Source organism: Canis lupus, chromosome 11 (genome assembly GCF_011100685.1).
Source record: "Canis lupus familiaris isolate Mischka breed German Shepherd chromosome 11, alternate assembly UU_Cfam_GSD_1.0, whole genome shotgun sequence".
NCBI classification, from domain to species: Eukaryota; Metazoa; Chordata; class Mammalia; order Carnivora; family Canidae; genus Canis; species Canis lupus.
The window spans coordinates 41,012,908-41,035,330 of NC_049232.1; the positions used below are offsets into that span (position 1 = coordinate 41,012,908).

General features: G+C 37.0%; 1 non-coding gene across 1 annotated transcript; it reads right to left on the reverse strand.

The window, feature by feature from the left end:
• Positions 1-6,071: 6,071 nt before the first annotated feature.
• Positions 6,072-6,130, reverse strand: MIR31 (microRNA mir-31). The gene has a single exon (NR_049225.1). It is a non-coding gene; the product is annotated as a microRNA mir-31 (primary transcript).
• Between the last annotated feature and the right edge of the window lie 16,293 nt (positions 6,131-22,423).

A 22,423-nucleotide genomic window follows, 5' to 3' on the forward strand; every position in this document is an offset into this window, starting at 1 on the left:
CTAATTGTTTGAATTTTACAAGGTGAGGTTTCAATTACTTTTTAGTCTGTGGCCTTGTCACTACTTACTTATATCTGCTTCCTTTTGTTTTTATCGTTTCTTCATTCTCAAGTACTCACCTTTCTTTCAATATTAGACCATGGGATGCCTGGTTGGCACAGTTGGCTAAGCATCCCACACTGTTTCAGACCAGGTTGTGATCTGGTTGTGAGATCAAGCTCCATGTCAGGCTCCTTGCTCAGTGTGGAGTCTACTTGAGACTCTCTCTCCCTTTGCCCCTCCCTGTTATGCTCTCTCTCAAATAAATAAATCTTTAAAAACTATATTAGACTTTGATCTTCCCGAAATGATCTTTCTCTTTCTTCTACTTTCTCCACTCACACCTCACCTCCACAATCCAGTCTTCAAAGTCCAGTATGAGACCCTTATACAGTTTTAGAAATTAAGAAAGATTTGCAAGTGAAAAGGCAGATCAGGAAACATGAACAGGTAATTTTGGTCACACAAAATCCATGAGTGTTCTATAAATTACCTTAATGACTAGGTAATTAACTTAGAATCAGCAATCAAAGTATTCATTTTTCTGGAAAGTCAAACATTTAGACAGAATGTATTTCCAAAGTATGCAAACTATGATGGTAGCCTGTTTTCCAGTAACTACATCATATTCCTGTAATGCCATCCTAGTTCCTTTCTTCATGGATTCTTGATGATTCTCCTCTGTACAGATCTTTTTAGATTTCTAGATTTTGAATTTCAAATTTAGCTAATTACTTTTGCTGACATTTTTTTGATTTGCATTTCCCATGGCACTGGGTAGGCATTGTAAGGCAAATCTCCCAGTTATTTTCTCATATGAGCCTTTGAAAGTTCTCTAGACTATTTAAGAAAGAATATCTTCTTTTGTTGCATGTATAGAGATTATGTGCCTGCTCTGTCAACAGAAACTGCCAGTTTGGCACTGAGGACCCTCTTATCTCCACAGAAGGCCAGACACCTATCCTCAAATACTTGCTCAGATTGGCTAGTCATTTACAAATAGACTTTCATATTTACCAACTGGGCTTTGCTTTCAAAGACAGATGATGCAAGGTCTTTACATCACACAAGTACTAGTAATTCTCAAAAGCAACTACGTATATGACCATATATACAATGCACAAGTGAAGTCCATTCATTCTCACTTAAATAAAAAATTTTCTTCTTCCAAGAATAATATATCAACTTCTCAATTTGAACTGTACATTGAAGCCACTTTAAGAAACATCTATCCCATTGCAAAAAATTCTCCCTACTTCTCCACAGCAGGATCTTGCTCGCCCAAATTCCTATTTCCCAAAGTTTGGCTATGTGGGCCACTTTCATAATTTTTCTCATTTTTGCTTACCATAACTTTACTACATTTTATTAGAACTATTTTTACAATATAAAACAACTTCTTTTTAAAAATTATTTTAGTATTTTTTAGATGGGAGGAGGGGCAGCAGGAAAGGAAGAGAGAGAATCTCAAGCAGACTCCATGCTGAGCAGACTGGCACAGGGCTCCATCTCATGATCCTGAGATCATGACCTGAGCCGAAATCAAGTCAGCTGCTCAACCAAATGAGCTATCCAGGTGCCCCAAAACAAATTTACTCTCAAAAGTAGACTCAAATGTATATTTTTCTAACATACATTAAATAAATACATAAAATATTTATATGGGAATGAAAACATCATCTTAGTTTCAGTAAAACTAAAAGTAGTCCTTTGGCTTGAATGTGGTTTCAAGCTATGTGTTGATAGAAAATGGAATCCCCTGTAGTAGAAGCTCTAGGCCTCCCACTTTTTTACTTCTGCATTCCCAGATGAGCAGAACTAAAAGAACATGGGCCCACATCTCCTGTCAGTTTAGCTGCTATAAATATAATGGTAAATGATTGGAATCTTATAAATTAAAACTTTATAGCCAGTTTAGAATAAAATATTTCAATTTCAATCACTTCAAAAGTAAACATTTGTAGGGGTGAAGGACTTAACAATATCTCAGGACTTCGTATAACTTCTAACCATTTCAAAGCAGCTTCATATACCTTAAATAAATTGAATCTCATAATAAGCCATGGCATAGAAAAAAGGTATATGTGTCACAGAATCATTACCATCATTATTTGAAGGCCAATAAGCTATTCTAGGCTTTCAACAGTCTAAGAGAAGCCAAATCTTTCCTCAAGATAAAACTAAAATATAACATCTCTTCTGACTGGGATTAGTTAGTAAATAAATGGTTCAGGTTGGATGAGAACAAAGTTCTGCCTTTTAACAAAAACTCATTATTTTTTTTACTCACACTGAAATTAGATAATAACACAAAGCAGTAAAACGCTGTAAAAATTTTTAAATAAAATTAATTACTAAAAATCTCCAACTATTTTCTTCCTGTGGATTCCCTTGAAGCTTGCCTACCTGCTGTTTTCACAGCTGTATTTTGCTTTCCCTTTTTTCTTTCTAATACATTATATAGTCTCCCTTGCTATTACTTCCAAATAAGATGACAGATTAAATGCTCTGCCCAAATTCATGTACAGTTAGAAAATGACAGGTCTGGGACTAGAGCCTAGATGTTTTTGCATTTCATTCTGAAGCTGTTTCTATTATACATACATACTGTCTCACAAAAGAAAAGATGTCTCAATTTTTAAGAATCCACAAAAATTTAAACTTAATAGATCAAACTAAGATATGATCCTTTAGTTTGTGGAGAGGTCTGCCACTAAAAGAGTCCTATAAATGTTGAAAATTCCCCTCTACATTAGATCTAGTCTCTAGCCTCGAGGAGTTCATATATCATTTTAATATGACAAATTCTAAATAAGAATATATATTTAGAGATAAAGGATTTGGGTCAATATCACATCAATCAGAAAAGAAAACATCTTAGAAATCATAATGTGAACCAGTGGAGAAAAGATGACTGAATTTGTTTTTAAAGATTTTATTTATTTATTCATGAGAGACACAGAGAAAGAGAGAGACAGAGAGGCAGAGACACAGGCAGAGGGAGAAGCAGGATCCATGCAGGGAGCCCGACATGGGACTCGATTCCTGGTCTCCAGGATCACACCCTTTGCTGAAGGCAGCGCTAAACCGCCAAGCCACCCAGGCTGCCCAAGACGACTGTATTAAAAACAAGTCTGCAGAAGTACATCAGCAGCCCATGGTGCTCTTGTATGAAGTGATATGGGCTGTTTACGTAAGAAACTCCAGAGCATGAAGAAAGCACAATTACAAAACACTGTTCTAGTTTTCCATAAGCACAGATGTAGTAGGAAAGCAGGCTGCTTTCAAGACCACACCCAAGTTCCATACTGGGAACTGTGTGAGATTTTTAAAAACTTGCCCTCTAATTTAAGACTGAAGACAAGTGTTCTCAAAGTGTAGTACATTGTCAAACTGTCAAGTAAGGTGCTTGTTAGAGAAGATTCATGAGCCTCAATCAAGACCCATTAAATCAGATTGTCTGGGGAATGGTTTGGAAGCTGCATTTCTTAACAAGCTCTCCAGGTAACTGATAATGAATGCTGAAGGTTGAAACCTCAGACTTAAAGAAATTACTGGATACATTAGAATAGTAATTTCTTAGTCTCCCATTTTGCTCTTCCCAAATCCTAATCTATCCCTCCGTCCACCCTCCCCCATCCCTCCACCCCCATGACCACTTGGAATCCAAAAAGAAGGTTCAGGTGTTTAGCAAATTACAGTAAAACACATTAAGATGCAGAGGATCGATCGAAGTGAGCTCCGTGTTCATATCCATGCTTGGATCCAGCTCACCTTGTATTGAGGTCAAGTCAACTGATGTAGATGAGGGTAAACGGAAAGCTGAAAAAGGTGAAGGAAATCCAAACAAGCTCATGAAACAAGTTTTAGAACAAAGTTGTAGGTTAAAAAAAAAAAAAGTATTAAATAACAACAATTCTTAAAACAGGCAATATGTCCTGGCCTATTAAATTGTGCACCAATGTTTTCACTAGCAAGATAGGGAGTGAATAAGGCAATGCAGATGTCAATTTTCAGCTGTAGCTACTGTGTGGGTTCTAAAAACTCCTTGTGAGCAATATTAGCTTATGCAGTGACCCTCCAGGGCTGGTGCTCCGTGTATTGGTTCCTTCAAGAATTAGAAGGACAAAACAAGGTAATGAATACACAAACCATCAAGATGGGAATAAATCTGTAAATACCTCAGACTAGAAAAGTAAAAGCTTAAAGCTTAAAAGCTTAAGGTACTTAATTATCATATTGAGTTCTAAATGATGTCTCTAAACTAATCATCCTCAGCTATAAAGAGAACGTTTATAAAACGTGTAGACTAAAATTGCCATATTTTCGTGCTACATGTTCTTGTTAAATTATTAGCTCAGATTAATAAACTCTCAAAGGCACAAAATAAAGGGATCATGCACACTTTTTGGATATCAGAGTTATAATACCATGAGTAGCAATAAATAATGAGAGTCAACAGTACTAATAGTTGTTTTATTTCTTGGAAAAGCATCAAAATTAAAATAGAATTTAGTTTATTTTAAAAGCAAAATATTTTACTGAAACTTCAATGCTGAGAAGTATGAACAACAAATAGTACTTATTAAATATTCTTCCTTTATAAATTGAATCTATGATAGTTGCTTTTAAAAGAGATCCATCCAAAGGGGGGAGGGGAGGGAGAGGAAAAAAATACAGAATATGAAAGAGATCCAAAGACCAGTAGCTTTAGGAATAAAGGAAGGTAGAGGAGTGAGAACTAACCAGAAGAAGAGAAGAACCTGAGGTACTTAGACAATCAGCTTCTTGGCCTCCCTAGAGCTCTTGTGTTTTTTTTTTTTAATTTTTTTAATTTTTATTTATTTATGATAGTCACAGAGAGAGAGAGAGAGAGAGAGAGAGAGAGAGAGAGAGAGAGGCAGAGACATAAGCAGAGGGAGAGGGAGAAGCAGGCTCCATGCACCGGGAGCCCGACGTGGGACTCGATCCCGGGTCTCCAGAATCGCGCCCTGGGCTAAAGGCAGGCGCTAAACCGCTGCGCCACCCAGGGATCCCCGAGCTCTTGTGTTTTAACACAGAATTCCACATGTGCTATAGTTCTGGCATAGCACTTCCACATATTTTATGTCAGATTACCTGTGTCTAAAGAAAAATTAACTTGAATTTTACAGACACTAACTTTTCAAACAGGGAGGAAGAATCATTTGGCTACAATATCTTACCTCTTTGACTCAAGAATCCTTTGGAATTAGTATACTCTCATTTTACAGTTAAGAAAACCATAGCTCAAAGGTTAAATGACTTGTCCAAGAACCATAGATAAGCAACTCCAATGTGAGAGTCTCACATAGGTTTTATTTTGAAGCTCATGCTTTTCTCATTATGATACACTGATATAATCTGTGGACCCAATGATACCATATTGATGACTTTAAGGAGTGAGGTTTACAGCTCCAGAACCAAACAACTGTTTAGTTCTTTTTATTGTTACTTGTGAGTCAGAGTTTCACCAAAGTCATTTGTAATGGGAAAATATTATTACTTGACATCTCTCTTGCACCATAAAAGCCAGGGTGGTTTCAAAATTATGTACTGAGGGGCCACTGTGTGTCAGGCTCTGGAGATTCAGTGGTTGAACAAGACAAACAAGATCTCTAACCCCCAAGGGGCTTACATTCTAATGTGAGAGATAAAGAGAGTTAAACAAATGAATGAGTATGTTCCAGGGTGTGACCAATATTTTGAAAAAAAAAAAAAAATACAGGATACAGGGATGAAGGACAACTGGGGTATATGACAGCCATTTTAGTAGGGGCCCAGGAAGGCTTCTCTGTGAGCTGACGCCCTCAGAGACTCAGAGGATAAGAAAGAGGCAGAAACATCCAGAAAGGCCAGTGTGGCTAAAATGGAGTGACACAGAGTGTGGTAGAAGAGAAGTCAGAGAGGTGAGCAGGGCCAGGTCATGGAAACCACATCCACAGAAGGGCACATATCCGTAGTAATACATGAGGGGTGGCAGGCTGTGGCCATGGCTGCTGTCAGACAAGAAAGATGGCAATATGTTGGCATAGCAGGTTCTCAGTTCAACAGCTATGCCAGCATCTTGCCTCCTCTCCAGTTCTAAGTTACAGGAGCAATACCATGCCTCTTCGGTGGTTTACTTTTCCATAATCTTCCCTTCCTCCTGAGGGAGGGAAAACACACTCATTAATTAAAAATGCAAGTTTGTTTCTGAACACTACAAAAGTCTTCTTAGAGTGGTCAATTTTGAAGAAGTAGTTAAGCACAGGAAGGTTGTGGCTTCTTTGTTTCATGGCCTTTGATCTAAAATGAACCCTGAGAATGTTTACTGACTGCTTGTCAAACGACAGGAGTAAAATTCTGACATAAATTTTAAGTCAGTAAAGTCTAAAGTCGATGAAAGTTAATTACAGGCTATTACCACCATATTTACAGCCCTCTGTACATCCCAGTGACTACTTAGTACACTTATTTTTTACCCTAATAACTCTATTAGTGAATTTCTGCCACTCATATGTACTTGAAGAATAACAAACTGTCATCCTGCAGTATGTAGTTCACTGCCTTGTGTGCCCTTAGAAATGGTGCTCTGGCAGCCAACAATGCCCAGATAGAACTTACTCCACAAATACATTTGCAAAAGCACCACTAAGTTCCATGTTCAAGGATGTTCACTGTGATGCTGTTTTTAAATAGCCAAAGAACTGGAAACAACCTGAGTGTCCATCAGTATGACTGATACTGGCTAAATTATGATATAATCTCACAACAGAGTATTTTATCATCCTTACCAAAGCTTAAGGCATAAGAATAATGATGTGTGTAAGAGCACTTCTGTGGGGCAGCCCAGGTGGCTCAGCGGTTTAGTGCCACCTTCAGCCCAGGGCCAGGTCCTGGAGACCTGGGATCGAGTCCCACATCGGGCTCCCTGCATGGAGCTTGCTTCTCCCTCTGCCTGTGTCTGTGTCTCTCATAAATAAATAAAATCTTAAAAAAAAAAACACTTCTGTGTACAGTTGACTTCTGAACATGGGTTTGAGTTGCATGGGTCCACTTTTATGTAGTTTTTAAAATAGATACAATACTATAAATGTAGTTTCTCTTCCTTCTGACTTTTTTTAAACAAATTTTAAATTGAAGTACATTAGTATTAGTTTCAGGGGTACAACATATTGATTCGACAGTGCTATACATTACTCAGTGCTTACCATGATAAGTAACTGTGTTACTGACTATATTCTCTATGCTGTACTTTTCATCTCCATATCTTATGTATTTTATAACTGGGAGTTTGTACTTCTTAATCCCTTTAATCTATCTATGTATCTATCCATTCGTAACAAGTTTGTTCTCTATATTGAAGAGTCTGTTACTTGTTTTATTTCATTTGTTTAGTTTTCACATATGAATGAAATCATATGGTATTTGTCTTTCTCTAATTTATTTCATTCAGCATAATAGCCTTTAGGTCCATCTGTATTGTCACCAATGGCAAGATCTCATTCTTTTTTATGGTTGAGTAATATTCCACCATGTATATATACCACATCTTCTTTATCCATTTATCTATTGATGGACATTTGGGTTGCTTCCATTGGTTACTGTAAATAATGCTACAATAAACATAGGGGTGCATATATCTTTTTGAATTACTGTTTTTGTTTTTTTTTTGGGGGGGGTAAATACAAGTAGAATTACTGAATCATATGGTATTTCTAATTTTTTGAGGAACTTCCATGATGTTTTCCACAGTGGCTGCACCAATTTACATTCCCACCAACGTGCACAAGGGTTCCCTTTTGTCCACATCCTCACCAACAGTCATGATTTCTTATCTTTTTGATACTAGCTGGTATGAGCTGATATCCCACTGTGATTTTGATTTGAATTTTCCTGATGATTAATGATGTTTAGCATCTTTTCATTTGTCTACTGGCTCTCTGTATGTCTTCTTGGAAAAAGGTCTATCCAGGTCCTCTGCCCATTTTTTAATCAGATTTTTTTGAGTGCTTTGCATTTTTTTGATGTTGAGTTGTAGAAGTTCTTCATATATTTTGGATATTAATCCCTTATTAAAGATATCCTTTGCAAATATCTTCTCCCATTCTCTAAGTTGCCTCCTGTTTTGTTGATAATTTCATTTGCTATGTAATAGCTTTTTATTTTGGTGTAGTCCCAATAGTTTATTTTTGCTTTTGTTTCCTTTGCCTGAAGAGACATATCCATAGTTATGTTGCTAAGGTCAAAGTCCATTCCTTGATTTTTTCTTAATAACATTTCCTCTTCTCTAGCATATTTTATTATAATGGAATATATAATATATATACAAAATGTGTCTTTTAAAAATATTTTTACTTATTTATTCATGAGAGACACAAAGAGAGGTAGAGACACAGGCAGAGGGAGAAGCAGGCTCCCTGCAGGAAGCCCAATGCAGGATTTGATCCCAGGACCCCAGGACCACAACCTGAGCCAAAGGCAGATGCTCAACCACTCAGGCACCCAGGCATGCCCAAAATGTGTCTTTTAAAAAAAGATTTTAAGTAATCTCTACCCAGTGTGGGGCTCAAACTCATAACCCCAAGATCAAGAGTCTCAAGCTCTACTGCCTGAGCCAGCCAGGCACCCCTACATATATAAAATGTCTTAAATTACTGTTTATGTTATTAGTAATGCTTCCAGTCAACAGTAGGTTATTAGTAGTTAAGTTCTTAGGGAGTCCACTGTTATATGTGCATTGTCGACTGCATGGGGGGGTTGGCACTTCCAGATCCCACACTGTTTAAGGGTCAACTGTAAGTATGAAATATGTGTATGCATACACATATCATAGCTGATTCATATAAATTTTTCTTAAAGGATACATGAGTGATTTATTATTTTAAGTAGAGGTTTATTAATTTAAAAATAATTGGATGATAGCATTATATTTTTGTTTTCCTCTTTATACGTTCCTGACAAAAAAGCACTAACAAATGTTATTTATAAACAAAAATGAACCTAAAATATATCTATAAGGATAAAACATTTAGTTACATAGCACTATCAAGGTACATATAAGAAGGAAGCCACTTAAACATGGCTAATATCAACTGCATTTACCAGAAACAAAAATTCAGTGTTTCCTAAGTCTGGAACTGGATATAGACACACACAGTCATTCACTTCCACATGTTCCATAAGTGGCATATATTTCTTGTGGGAGGACAGGAGGTTATGAGGATTCTATCACACAAGATCCTATAAAAATTTGTGCTGGGGCAAGGTAACTGGTGAAAGAAGTACTGGTTGACTTCCTAGCTCAACTTGATAACATGATATTAATGTAAAGGTATTTAGGAATTTTTGGTTCATCAAGAGTGGAACATTGGATCAAGATTAAAGGCAAATACAGGGATCCCTGGGTGGCGCAGCGGTTTGGCGCCTGCCTTTGGCCCAGGGCGCGATCCTGGAGACCCGGGATCGAATCCCACATCGGGCTCCCGGTGCATGGAGCCTGCTTTTCCCTCTGCCTGTCTCTCTTTCTCTCCCTCTCTCTATGACTATCATAAATAAATAAAAAAAATTTAAAAAAAAAAGGTAAATACAATATAGATTACAAAATACAGGTAAAAAAATACATCACTGAATCAAGAAGATTTAATTGAATCCAATTTCTCCAAAAGTTCATTATTTAAATTCATAATTGAAAGGCTGATGTAGATTGTACCATTTTAGAAGGTAGACACTATATCTGAAAACAGTATTTTCTTGTGACTTTTTTAGGTTTATTTTGCATATGCAAAAGAAAACTGAATGCTAGTAATTATCTGATTTACCAGCTAGATCCAGCAGATCCTTAAGAAGTTATATGGGCTATTTTGTATAGGGATCACTTAAAGGATAAAAGATAGGATGCACTACCCCCCTCTTCCTATTTATGTGCATATTTTCTTTAAAAACTTTGTAAGTTATCAGATAATTTCTCAATATATAATTTAAAAGTCTAGAAGACTATACCCTTCCCCTATTAAAGATGCTGCTGAAACTTGGGTTCTTTCCATTAATTTCTCTGATGTATTCAGTGAATCATGGTTTCTATCAGGTCACTGATAAAATGCACCTCCTCACCACACGCACCTCAGACAAATTTCTTGCAAAAATACAACCTATCCATGAATTATGTTACACCTGGAAAAATATTATGGGTACCTAATTATAGCCTTTAGCAGTTAAGGTTCAACTTTAAAAAAATATTCAGTAAAATGTCCTGGATATTAAGGAGCCTATTTATGATTTTTTCCCCAAAAGTTAAAAAAAATTATAAACGAATAATTGATTTCATTTTGTAAATAGCTGATTTTTTAAAAAGATTTTTATTTATTTATTCATGAGAGACACAGAGAAAGAGGCAGAGACATAGGCAGAGGGAGAAGCAGGCTCCCTGTGGGGAGTCCAATATGGGGTTCGATCCCAGGATCCCGGGATCACAACCTGAGCCAAAGGAGCCAAATGCTCAACCACTGAGCCACCCAGGAGCCCTGTAAATAGCTGATTTTAAATGACCGGGCAGAAAATTCAGCATGTCCCAGACATGTGGGGGACAGAAGGTAGTTAGCTATATCAACCCCAATCAGTACACAAATATAAAGAATGAGAACTCAATCACAGCAACTTAAAAAAATGGTGTAACTAATTCTCAATGTTTTTCCAGAGTCAGAATACAATTTACATAATGCCTCATTTTAAAAAAATGTTCTCTAAAAAAGGCTGGATGGAGGTAGGGAGCTGATTATGTATAAAGAACTAGAATGCCCTATTTTTCAAGTACAGTATTATGGAAAAATTTGTGGTCCAATCAAGAACATAACTGTGGGGAAAAAATAACATTCACTGAATGTGTTGGTATTGCTTTTGGGAACAGACAATTTGACAGGATGTGCTTAAAGCTACTCCCTAACTGATAGAAGCCAGATGTGTGTTTGCCCTAAATCTTGGGGGTTACTAGAAAGAGTGGAATTACAGATATAATTTACTATATTTATTTGTATATAATTGATATGTATTAATTTATATAGCAATATATTTATATAACTACATATAAAAACTAAATATAAAAGTTAAATAAAAATAAATATATGCAACTAAATATAAATTGAAATTATACAAATTTTAACTTAGGAATATCAATAAAGCACAACTGAATATTTAGATCAGGCATCAGAAACAACCTCTAAACTCCATTAAAATACAGAGGAACTGGCAGAAGGGGTTAGGTTTTTAATCCTTGCCCTCCCCAGTGGCCCCATCATTTCTGCTGTAATGCCCCATACTCCCATCTGTCTGTCCAATGCACCCCCCATAGACTGTGGTACCTACCAGATTTCTTCTCCCCCATAGAGCCCCACTGCCCCAAATCACATCCCTTTACCCATTCTAAACTCCCTTTTCCTCTTTGCACATGCCTTTTATGGGAATGAGAAAGAAGACACCTATCCCTTCAGTATAGAAATTTAAGACAAACTGCAAATAGTTAATGGGCTTAAGCCTTCAAGGGAACCTAAATTCTTTAGCATATGGGTATTATACAAAATCCTTTTCATTTGGAAGATATGGAAGATATTTTCAATAGGTGGTTCTCTGTCCTACAAATTCTTGCCTAAAGTAGGCCAAGATGAAACCATTTAGTATTTTCCCAGTGAGAAAGGCAGGCAGGTGGGAGGGGGTGAAGAAGTAACTGTCTTTTTTGGAGAAAACAGTATGTACTTTTACATTTTCTCCCCTATTTAATCCTCAGAAAAGTAGTTGCCGTTGGTATTATTATTCCCTAGTTATAAATGACTAAGCTGAGGCTGAGTACATTTAATTATCTCAAGTAAATAGCCCAATGTCACCAGCCTATTAATTATTCTGTTAGCTTAACATCTGTTGGGCATCCACTTTATGCCAAGCATTGTGCTGAAGACAGGGTCTCTGTCCATAGTGGGTTTGCCAAGTTGGGTACTAAGAAAGGGTAAACCCTTAACACACTATATATTTTTACTTAATTTCTTAAGTCCCATGACCAGGTTACACACAAAGTATAATAAGAGAAATCATGGGATTGTGATGGATTACAATTATGGCCTCAATTCTACTTGAATCCACTTTAGTCAATTTGTGATGTTAGTAAGATATGATGCCAGCAGAGCTTCAAAAGTACTTGCGAGACCAAACTTACCTGCTCTCTCTTGAGCCTTAGCCATCACTATGAGAACATATCCAGCTACTCTACGGAAAAATAAGACTCATATAGGACAGCACAGTCTCCCTGATCATCCGAGCCAAGGCTAGTGTCGGTCAGCTGACAGCCAGCCAACCCCAATATGTGAGCAAGCCCAACCAAGATGAACAGAGCTGCTTCACTGACCACTCCAATGTGTTAGCAAATAAAGACTTAATGTTGAACTCCTTCGGGTTTTCTAGTTGTTTGAGATGCAGTATTACAGTATAAAGATGACTGACATAAGCATAATGATTAAGAAAGACTATGTGCTCTGGATTTAGGCTGAGTGGGTCAAAATTATCCTTACAGAAGCACAGGCCATGTTTGTTCAAGCCACCCATTTCACTAAAAGGCACAACAAAGTCAACAGACACCTAAATTCATTCTGTAACTATGTTGGTAGATTACAGGATTTTAGTGAATATTTATGGATAAATAAGTCAACTTTAATCAAGCACTGCTTTGCTAGACAATGGGCTCCTTGAGGGCTGGAGACCAGACTGATTTATCTCTGCATCCCCAGGATACAATGTGATGAAAAAGGCCTTTACCAGAAAGGCCCATCAGTATCTGTTAAATGAAAGAAGAATAAAGATTTGGGTTATTTTACCAAGATCAACGGGAAGCTGCCAAAGGGCTATAAGGAAACAATGAGACGAGATGTGTGTGTGTGTGTGTGTCTGTGTGTGTGTGTTTTAAATTTCAACACTCTGAATCACTTTACTTTTAAAACTGTGTTTTGGCACAATTGCTGCTCTTCAGTGGTGAAAAGATAGGAGGGGCCAGAGTGGATACACAAAGACTAACCAGGAGCCACCACAGCTGTTCAGACAGAGTTCGTGTTAGTTTGGTTGAAAAGAAGAAGTTTGAGATATATTTGAGAGGCAGAACAGAAAAAACTTGCTTGAGGACTTAAGGGCCTAAAGAAAGGGAGGAACTGAGAAAAAACAAAACAAAACAAAACAAAACAAAAAACAACCCTCCAGTCTTCTGGTCTGTGCTCTGGGATGGGTGGAAGAGACTTTCACTGAAATAGGGAACCCTGGAAGAGGACAAATATTTTAAAAATGTAGACTCCTGATTAGAGAGATCTTGAGTTAATCCTTGTCTAAAGCCACCACCTGGAACTTCAATTTAAAGAATCTGTGGCATCAGTTTACTTGAAGATTGGTGTTTCTGGGACACTTAATTGTACCCTGTGATACTAGATAAATTCATTTGCCTCATGTAGCAGAAATGGTCTGAAGTAAGGCTGTGCTGGATCTTTGTAAGAGGGCAAAATACAGCCCCACTATGAAGACTTTTTGAACTATATTAAATCTTAAAAGGAAATTGAGCTTAAGAAGGAAAAGAGTGTACATGCCACATGTAAAATTGGTTTCAGAGGCTAAGGTTGAATCCTTTCCTGCTTAACAAATTTTCCATGGGCCTAAAAATTAAACTAGATGTTAGAACATTTCCATACACACAAAATATGAACTCTTGCTTTCCTACCTTATGCTCATCTTAAACTCTATCTTCCTAGAATTTCACTTAATGCCATTACTTATAAAAGATCCAATTGTTTAAGGTTATGATTTAATTACCCTTTTGAGGATCAGTATAGCCACCACACTGTGGTCTATGTTGGTGTAAAAACACTGGCTTGCATTGATAACTGGCCATCTTTTCCTAAAGATTTAAGCCCTCATCAAGCCTTTAAAAATATGTACTTTATTAAATTGAAATGTTTATTCTACAATAGGGTCATTATTTTATTCATAAGTCATTCTTCTTTCTCTGGACTTTATGGCCATGGACCATCACTCCAATCATAGCTATCACCTAAAAAAAAATGTGTGCTGTGGTCTTACAGGAGCCAGGGTTGCAAGAGACTGGGGATAGATATGTGTAAATCTATCAAAACTTCTAGAAAGAGACCAAAGTACTGTAATGGTGGGTGAGCAATACTTTCATGTGTGAAAAAGGTAGAGAATGTGGTGCTATTGTGAATCACAGGAGGAGCTGCATGACTTATCTGTAAAATATGGTGCCTCCCCAAGCCCAGCCAAGCACAAGGGTACCCCTTCAATCACTGGATAGCCACCACACTAAAAGATCTAGCCCACTGAATATCATAAAAAATAAAATATTTGTAATGACTGAGTTTCCCACTGAATTCATATTCTAGATCCTCCAAAGCCTAAACCAAAGGAAGGATGAATTTAGAATATATTGTGTCAAACACTTTACATTTATTTTTTTATTAAACCCTAACTTCAAACTGAAGAGCTGTTGAGGAAAATTATCTGCATTTTATACCTGAGGAAACTAAACTTCAGAAAGGTTAAGTGATTAATTTATAATTACATTGCCAGTAAATGTCAGAATAAAAATTCAGCAAATCTTTCCAGAGGTCTGCACTCTATTTGTGTCCCCATACTAACTTCCAGTCTCACCAGCCTTATCTTCTACTCACCAACATGGCTCTCCCTCTGGGTGGGGCTAGATTTATCTCCTCACCACCTCCCTCAGCTCCACTTTATTCATAGCTTTTCTCCTGCCCCTCATCACATATTCCTCTAAATGATCATTCTGCTTTATAAATCCAAAAGGAAGCGTTCTGAACTCAAAGGAATGCTCCTCCATGTTGATTAACAACAAAACTATAAATGACTCCATTTTCCTAATTGTCAGTAATCTCGGAAATATTGTCTAAACATATAATTAAAGTGTAAAACATTTTATTATCAGACTAGATGGTTACCTGTGAGCCAAATACCACCAAAGTCAGACAAAGCACACATGGTAGGGAAATCTCCAAAGTAATCCAAACACCAAGGGCTCCCAACTATTTCCGTGACCTGAAAGTGGCATTCCTTTAGAATGCTGTCTCTAGCCCTTTGCAAGTATTGTTCCCTATCTATAAACACCCTCCTAACATGCCCCTTGTTCTATTTGGCAAACGAGGTTTCATCTTTAAGACTCTCCTCAGGTAGTGTCATGATGATGACGACGACGATGATGATGGTGATGGTGATGATGATGATGATAAATGCCCTATTCTAACAAAGGAAACAGACTAAAGCATGCTAAGTTATATTTACTGGAGGCTGTGTTTTTGTTTTTCAAATTTTCCCTTACAGGTAGTTTTGATGCTGCTGCTGGAGGCACACTGGGCCCAATCTCTATAGGCTTTTGCCAGGCTTTTGTCCTAATTAAAATCTAATGCCTTGACCAGCTAATGATGACAGGGCAGTGTTCTGATCCAGGACTATGAGGCTCCAAGAAGAGCTAGAACCCAAATGGAGGCTTTAGGAAGAAATATGGCCTGACCACATCAAGGCTAATGGAGTGAAGGTCATACTGCACAAGTAACTGAGGGTTAGGGGAAGCAAGGTGGACTGTCTGCAGGAGAGACAACAATGGCTGTCATTTGTTTCTACTTTAGGCTTTTATACATGTTACTGGATTATTTCCAATCCTCCCAGTTCCTTACAAGGTAAGCATCATTATTCCTATTTTATTCTCTTTGTAGAGAATGTGCAGAATTGATGCTTTGTAACTCAAATCTGATTCATAAGGAAATCTGCTTTGTTTAAAAACAAAATAATACTATGCTTTTCCTTTGCACTTTTTCCAGTTATGCTACCCTTTCAAGAAATGTATCACCAAGGTCCTGTCTAGGGCTAAAATTCTTTAATACTCCCCAAGGAAAGATAAAGATTAGTAGATGTCAAACAAACAAAAAAAAAGAGCAAATGTGTGCATTTTTAGGTATTTCCTCTAAACAACTTGGAGTGCTCTGGAAATGCTTCTTGAAGAGTATAAATTGTTTTCCCAGTAAATGCCTACAAGATTCTCAAATAAACTCAACAAGCAGAAAAACATGAACAGGAGACTGAAAGAAAACCTGGAAAAGTAAAGACATAAGTCCAGCTTAGGTGAAGAAGAGGTTAAGCCCAACCAGTAATGAACTTGGCAGTGCACTAAGGGCACTGCTGTCTGGGCCACAGGAGCAATATCATTCTTAAGTGGTCATCAGCAGCCTTTCACACTACTCTACCAGCATTTGGTAATCTGACACAACCACAAGGGAAAAGTGCTTATCCCCCAGTTGGTGAGGAAGCCTCTGCCCTCAGGATTTTTGTTTTTCATAGGACTAGGTTACCACAAAAATGTTTATTTTTTATCACAATAAAGATCCATGTACATATTCTTAATTATGTTTCTACTTGCATTGACAGGAATTATCTTTTTACTAAAAGCTTGATGTCTTGATTACTGATGTCACCCTGAGAACCTTCACTCTGAAATGCAAGAAGCACAAAATCAAAGTAATTCTAATACTTGATGACAGCCATTAATGGATTTAATTAGTACATGGATTTCTAAGACAAACATATTGCTACACTTTTAAGACAGAGATATGAAAACAATCTTTTCCTTATTAATTTGCAATTATTTTCTAGAGTCTTTCTTTTTTAGCAAGAAAAAAATACTCAAAAAGGGATGGAGAATATTTTAACTAGATTCAACTTTGGTTCTGTCATGTTTGATGTCCAGAGGAGACTTTTACTAAACTGTCCATTTACTAAACTGCAAAGTATCTGGTACTGCAAAGATGATTAATTTTTTATTTTATTTTTTTTTAGAAAGATTTTATTTATTTGACAGAGAGAGAACATAAGCAGATGGAGTGACAGAAGCAAGCTCCCCACTGAGCAGGGAACTTGATGCAGGGCTCAATCGCAGGACCCTGGGATCATGACCTGAGCTGAAGGCAGACAGTTACCAACCAAGCCACCCAGGCACCACCTCTGGATGATGACTTTTTAAAGATCCTGAAACAAAGAAGCAGCTGGGGCATACTTGGAAAAAGCAAATAGGTGACAAGGCGCTCTTCAAACACAATGGGATAGGAAGACTAGAACCAAGGCTGCTTGGATTTCATAAAACTGTTGGTAAAAAGAAAATGTAAACCAGGGCAGCCCCGGTGGCACAGCGGTTTGGCGCCGCCTGCAGCCCAGGGCGTGATCCTGGAGACCCTGGATAGAGTCCCACATCAGGCTCCCTGCATGGAGCCTGCTTCTCCCTCTGCCTCTGTCTCTGTCTCTATGAATAAATAAATAAAAATCTTTAAAAAAAAAAAAAAAGAAAAAAAAAAGAAAATGTAAACCAAAAAATATAACTCATTGCTCTTCATTTAGAACATTAGGTAACAATCCATCACTGAATTCTACTCCAGAAACCAATATTGTACTATATGTTAACTAAGTAAAATCTAAGAAAAAAAAAGTAAAATAAAACATTAGGTAGCAGATAACATAAATGTCTTCAATAATAAATTAGTCTTACACTTAAACTTTCACAATATTTATTACAAGGGAGAAATGATTTTTAGAAATATCATGTCTTCACTAGAAATGGTACTAAAAATTTACTCTATATACTTAAGACAATTCTCCTGAGCCATCTGGAAACATTAAAAATATGAACACCTCTATTTAAAATGTGTATTTTCCCCAAAATATGTAAACATAAAGAATGACATTTATATTTCATTTATGCACACAATATATAGTAACCACTTCAGGTGTATGATGGAGTATCAGTGGATGAATCTTTGGAAAACAGAACTCTGTCTCCATATTTTATCAAGCACAGACATTTGCTTCTCACTAGAGTTTTTTTACTCAGTTTATTTCTGATTTACAAAAGGTCTTAAAAGCAGCAAAGTTATGAGCAATTTAGTCCCAACTTTCATGTCAGAATTGAGACTCCAATCTTTTTCCAGATCAGAAACTGATTTTTCATTTCTTCCAAACTTCATCATCTGTGAGCAGGTGGATTGGTGGAGGTGTTAGGAGTACAAGCTGCTGCCAGAAGCTGGAGCAGAGCAGACTCCCCTCCTTCCTGGGAATTCTAGTGCTTGCTGAGCCTTCAGCAGAACAGGGGTTCTCCACCCTTCATATTCACCAGAATCCTCTGAAATTTTAAAACCACTGATGCCTGGACCCTTGCAGCACAGTGAATAAATCAGAAGAATCTCTACAGATAGGGCCTGAGCATTGGTATGTTCATAAAAGCTCCGCACATGATTATAATGTACAGCCAGGGTATAGAACCACAGATACAAGGCTTTGAGATAGATGGATGGTCACATCGTGGTCAGCTTATTATTGTTAAAAAGCTGGTGAATGTTGAATGGAGGAAGAATGAGGGGAAGCCTCTGTGATAAATTGGTAATGACTGGAGAAGGCTCTATCTGTAGACACAAGAGGTTGGAGGCTGCCTTCCCTCTAAGTCCATTCAGATTATCTGTAAATATAACCAACAGACATCCACATTGTAGCCTATATCTGAGGCTCTAAAACATCATTTTTTTCTGGAGACAAATTTTCATTATGGAATAAAGAGGTGTATATGTGTACTAGCTCTCTTCTGGATTTACCATTCCAAATTAATACCCTACCCTTTTACATCCTGGGAAGCTGACCTATAAAAGACTATATAAACAGATTCCCCCATTCTTTTTTTTTTTTTTTAAGATTTTATTTATTTATTCATGAGAGATGCAGAGAGAGAGGCAGAGACATAGGCAGAAGGAAGAGCAGGCTCTCTGAGGGAAGCCTGATGAAAGACTTGATCCCAGGACCCTGGGATCATGACCTGAGCCAAACCACTGAGATCAACCACTGAGCCACCCAGGCATCCCTCCAATATTCTTACGGGGAACTGATAGTTTCCCAATCTATCAAAAATGTCAATAATGTTTAATATCTGAGTAGCAAAATAATAAATGATTTTAATTATCTTCTTCAAAAATATGTTTTCCAAAATTCCTACAAAATGGATTTAATTTTTATTGCAAAAATAAGGTAACATTATTTTTTAAGTGTTATAAAAATTGTTACATTTAAACTGAGTCTTATAGACCTTTTTGTGTTTATATTGAACATTTTCACTTCATCTCAGCAAAGATTTATTGCTTAATCTTTATATATCAGGGAATAAAAAACAGACACTAACCCAATGCAGTTCAGCTTTGGTGGGCCAAGAACCAAGTGGAAAAGGTGGAATAATGAAAAAATAACACATCATTCTGATACAGGCAAGAACAGAACTACCTAAAGATTCAAAAACACAGGGAAAAGATAGATGAATTTTGTCTGGAAAGAAGTCATAGAAAGCTTCACAGAAGAACTAAAGACTGAGCAGGACTTTAAACAGAAGTTCAAAAACCAGATAAGGCAGGATGTAACTTTGCTAGGAGAGAAACCGTTCATGCAAATGATCTCAGGCATGAAGCAGCCAGGAACTAAACAGAATTAGCTCTGCTCTCTTTCTCCTAAAATAGAAACTTGCAAGGACCTTGACTTTGAGAATAGGGAGTATGCATTTATGAAAAACATATTAAATGAAAAAGACTGAGTTGGGTTTTTTGTGTTTTATTTTTTAAGCTGCAGCCATATTACAAATAAGAAAACTGAGTCTCAGGTAGGTAAGGGCTACGTCAGCTATCCCACCTTAATTATGCCTCAATTACTTTGTTTATATTATTCTGCTTATGTGAAACTTTTAAAAATATATACTGTATTCTATCAGTTGCTCTCATCACATAGAAAGGATTATGAAGAACTGCTAGCATGCAGGGTTTTGGTTTTTACCCACCAGAGCACTTCCTCATTGCCATAAGAGTTAAATATTAACTCTCTGCTGATACCTGTCTGTGGTGTGTGTGTGTGTGTGTGTGTGTGTGTGTGTGTGTGTGTGTAGGGGGCAGGAAGGAATGGAACATGTCATAAATGTAAGCAGTTTGGGGAGCCACTAGTCAGGAAATGATGTGTGCCATATTGGAATAATCACCTTAAAGGTAAAACCTTCAATGAAAGCAAATCTTTACGTTCAATATGGGAAATTATTTTAAGACTATATAGGATGTTCTGAACTCCAGATCTAGTAGAGTTGGTCAAAACTATTGATAAATACTTGTATTCACTGTTCTGAAAACATTTTTCAATGCTCACCATCATTTCAGACCACTTGTTTTTATTAGAATGGGTTAATTCTGGGCATATTAATTTTTGCTACTTGTCAATATGGAAATCGTAATTCTTTAATAATATGCCTACATGTACCAAAGTCTCAAATGTTTAATGTGGATATCAGACCAAGTGTCACTCCACAACCTCATGAATAGTACAGAGGTAAAATTAAATCCAGTCCATTTCTCACTATTATGGGATTTTATTTGGGCATGAATTTATTTGGCCAGGACAATAAATTCAGTTTTTCTTCATTATGAACCAAATTAATTTCTTAGATGTATGTTGCTTTACTCCACTTAGATCTCTGTTCTTTGAAGCCCAGGCATCTCTATTAAGAATCTTTTAATAATTCTATTATAGCTCAATTATAGCTCAATCTCAGACCACCTGACTTCAATGGGATATTCTCTATGAAAAAGCAAGTTGAGTTGAGTTCCTTTAAAGTTTTAAAAAGTTAATTAATATTTGCTGTGCGCTTTGAAGATAAAATGTGTCAAGAGTAATAATTATTTTAAAAAATAAAATCACAGGGAGCTATCCTTCCATAAATTTTTTGTGTGTCTTTATTTTTTTTAAATCCACACTTCAATGTCCCCTAATGTCAGGAAGCAGTGCAGATATAAGCATGTAGGCTGTATTTTCTTTCAAGTTTATGCAAAGTCAGGCAAAAAAAAAATATACTTTTCAAACCACATTTGCTCTCCACAACTTTTGGACACTAGGCACACTTAAAAGCACTATTCTGAGTGTGAAGAAGTATTGCACCAAAAAGCCATGAGAACGAAAATGATCAGCTTTAAGTCCTAACTCTGACTCTGAAGTGCCCATGATTGTGGTCACAACTCCCATAACTAAAGTAGGAGGGGTGGATTATATACTCTGTGCAGACACACACCACCCACTCAGCCTCAGCACTGCATCTGTCCTACCCCAAATAACCTAGCGTTGGAAATCAGCCTATTTATTCTATGTATCAAATCATCAAACACCATGATTGTGACTGAGTGTGGGAATTCGATCAATTCTATAATTACTAACACTTAAAAAAATTTTTTTGAGTGACAGAGTGCAAAAGTGGGGTAGGGGAGGAGCAGAGATACAGAGGGACAATCAGCCTCTATGCTGAGCATGGAGCCCAATGTGAAGCTTGATCCCTCAACCATGAGATCAAATGATCTTAGCTGAAATCAAGAGTGATGCTTAACCAACTGAGCCACGTAGGCGCCCTGAGAGATGATGCTTTTAAGACTCTTTTTTTTTTTTTTTTTAAGACTCTTTTTAAAGTGTTGGGGCACCTGCGTGGCTCAGATGGTTAAGTGTCTACTTGAGCTCAGCTCAAGTCATGATCTCAGGGTCATGAATTCAAGCCCCATATTGGTTGGGCTCCACACTGGGAGTAGAGCCAAATTAAAAAAAAAAAAAAAAAAAAGATCATCTCTCAAAAGGCACACTCTAGTCGATTCAAAATAAGAACCTGTTTAAAAAGCTAGAAGAATCCAATGATTTCCTCGTAGGAAATTATAAACTTTGGTGAGGCCAAGGTTAGATGCCCACCTACCTGCCAGTACCTCTGGGTATTAAGCCTTCACACTTGTGGCTTCCATACAGTATGTGCATGTATTACATTAATGAAGTGAGTACATGATTGTTGTTTATGAAGGTCTGGGGCATTTGTAGAGGAAGTGGGAAGCACTACTGAATCTGAGCACATCAGAAACTCTTCCTTCTAGAAAATCATTTAGTGGAGTTGGGGAAGGGGCAGTTGTCTTTTTTTTTTTTTTTTTTTTTTAGGGGCAGTTGTCTTTTGGAGAAAATGGCTCATTGCATTCAGCTTGTCAAACCCTTGACAGCCTTCCAAGGTACTAAACTTGATTAGCATAAAATGCCTACTGGCAAAAGCAGAAACTGAATTGTTTAAATTTTCTCACTTTGATGATGAGTGTCAAACATTTTTTTGAAGATTTTAAAGAATGACCATCTTCTTCAAAATAAATGGAAACATTTTATTTATTTATTTATTTATTTATTTATTTATTTATTTATTTATTTATTTATTTATGAGACTGGCCCAACTGAAGCAAAGGACCACCTCTTCTTTTTTTTTTTT